We start from the raw sequence: 2,753 nt of genomic DNA, 5'->3' as shown, positions 1-2,753 counted from the left end.
TGTTAACCTGAAGCCTATGCATTAATGGTAATATCATCACTAAATTGAACACCTGCCCAGAGCTATAGGACACAGACACACACAAAAAATCTTATATGCAAACTCTGTATCTGTGAAGGAATTGATGATTATAGCTATGGCCAACTTGTAAAATTGGCAAAGAGACCGATTTTTTTTTTCTTCAGAGACTTCTGCTTCTCTGTGGTAGGAATGCCAGCTTCAGACAAAGCAGTGTTCAGGTCATGACTCAAATATTCTGGAAGTTCCGTTGGAATTTATATTGAGAATATTGTTGGGAAATGACTCACCTTACAAGAAAATTGTGTCTAATTACATACCTTTTTCTAATCTTTATAGGATATTGTTCCAAAAAAATCATTGTCTTTAATTATTTACATATAAATTATGTGAAAACCATAATATCATTGACACTATTTACAAAGGTAGAATAGCATAATTATGTTGTCATAAGCATCATTGGAAATAGACTGTCCCCAAACTTCACTGCTTCTTCTATATTTGCCATTTAGGGCAAAATATCGAGAGGAAATAAAGCTGACAAAATTTCTAGATAGGTAGCTCCTAAGCTATTGTTCTTTTTATCATATAAGAAAGTTAACCCTAGTGCTTTCTCTAGACCAGTGGTCCCTCCAATTTTTTCTATTTTTTAATATGAAACACTTCATAAATTTGCATGTTGCGTAGGAGCCATGCTAATCTCTGTATTGTTCCAATTTTAGTATGTGTGCTGCCAAAGCAAGTATGGTCCCCCCAATTTTTTGATACCACATCCCCTCATTAAAACATTTTTGGACAAATATTCCAAAATACATTTATTTATTTATAAATTATGTACACATACTTCTTACCTAATGGAAGTATGTACATTGTAAGTCACAACAAAATACAGAGGTGTGAAAAATGATCAAACTTTTTTTAATGATTTCATTAAGTACATGTATAGTCACATTGTCTTTTCATGATTTAGAAATTTTCTGGCGTCCTCTTGTCATGTCAGTTTAAACTATCACATTTTGTGTTGCAGTTGGTCTACCAGAAGATTGAACTTGATTTCTGCCATTTTCTGATGTTTGCTCATGTTTGGATTATTAATCATTGATTATCTTTAATACATGTTTATTTGGCAGAAATCTTTGTAGTCCACTGGTCCATTTTGTCAGTATTGTACTAATTAAATCTAAAGGACATATAGTGTGTAAGTCCATTCAACTGTGTACATGCAAACTTCATTAAGTTGGAAAATGCTGAAGCAAATAGAAGATTAAGTGTGACACTGTCAATCATTCTAGGATGTGGAACTTCTACTCTTTATACAGGACATATCGCATGCCATCTGTGACATGTGACCCCCCCAAAAAGGGACTAAGGAAGGAAACAGTGTCAGTCTGCATATTCAAATTCTCCAAGGGATTGTCTCCAGTTTGCAGACAGCCTCCTTAGACCGACCAGTTGTCTTCCAACTGGGGTATACATAGCCTGGGGTTATAAGATACAAGCACAGATGGTTTTGAGAAAATTAATTTCCTGATCCTCACTTCCATATGGATTCTTTCCTAAGACTGATAAGGTTCCTGAGTGAAGCAGTTTCTTTCCTACATCTCCTTTCTCTATTACATTTATCATGTACACTTTATACTAAAAAGGGACACTTCTCACCCATCCTAAGGCTAATTATGGTATGTTTTTTCAGAATGTAAAATTCTCCAGTGTTTCCCTCATTCTCTCTCATTCCCTCTCTTTCTTTTTCTCTTCCTCCTTACCTCCCTCACCCTCTCTGGTATAAATATAGAGGATAAACTAGATTTTGATGTTAAGGTTGAGAAAATGAAGGACTCTAATGACTAGAAGACAAATAGTTTTTCAGGTGGTTTCCAATTCATACTTTTTTAACAGAGTTGAAGGAGAACCAAATTTAGTTACCGGATGACAGATGATGAAATATTTTTTAAATGGGAAATCAGCATGAGATTTTTGCACAAAACTCAGAAGAGGTTCAAAGAATTTAGTTATGGGCTTATAACAAGTCTGTTCAAATCTATTTAGTTGTATGAACATAGTTTCTTCATGCTCAGACCTATTTTTTTTAATAAAAGAATGGAATGAATGTTCAACTCCACATTACTCACACAATAAATAATATTCATCCATGGATACATGATAGAATATCTTTGATCAATTGTTCATTACATTTGTATATAATAGTAAAGGTATGTCAACATAAAATAATTTTTAATATTTACTGTCTTATGTTTATAGGAAATTTTAAAAATAATTTTAAATTTAAATATATATTTTATTGTAGAGAAACAATAAAAGGCTTTCAACAAAGACTTAAATGTATTGTAGATATTTGAATAAAATTCGATGAAGGACTTGGGATTGAATATGATCTAAAGAAGTAAAAACCATGCGATGTAACACTTGTTTATTTCTTTTAAATTAGCCATGTTTTGTAACCAATCATGATATTTAGATCTCATTGGATAGAATTTAAAAAGTTGACATAACCTGTCCATTTTTAAATGCCAATATTTAATGACACAAAATTTTAAAACACTTAGCTATTTTAAACCGTTACCATTAAGTCGTCAACCTGGAAACTTTCTTTAAAACACTTGTTTTATTCTAAATTCTTATGGAGGATATATGAGGAAAAATACTTTTAAAAAACACTGCTTTCCACAAGCACTACCATTATAGAACCTGCTTATATCAGAAGTTAATATTTTTGA

The 2,753-nt window shown here is 32.1% G+C and overlaps 1 pseudogene; it reads right to left on the bottom strand.

Annotated features, from left to right (window-relative positions):
- Positions 1-666: 666 nt before the first annotated feature.
- LOC123775917 (U6 spliceosomal RNA) lies at positions 667-760 on the bottom strand (annotated as a pseudogene).
- Between the last annotated feature and the right edge of the window lie 1,993 nt (positions 761-2,753).

The sequence above is a fragment of the Ursus americanus genome, chromosome 8 (genome assembly GCF_024610735.1).
Source record: "Ursus americanus isolate L20-20 chromosome 8, mUrsAme1.1.p, whole genome shotgun sequence".
Classification (NCBI taxonomy): domain Eukaryota; kingdom Metazoa; phylum Chordata; class Mammalia; order Carnivora; family Ursidae; genus Ursus; species Ursus americanus.
The sequence above is the reverse complement of the archived record's forward strand: the minus strand, read 5'-3'. Positions and strand labels throughout refer to the sequence as shown.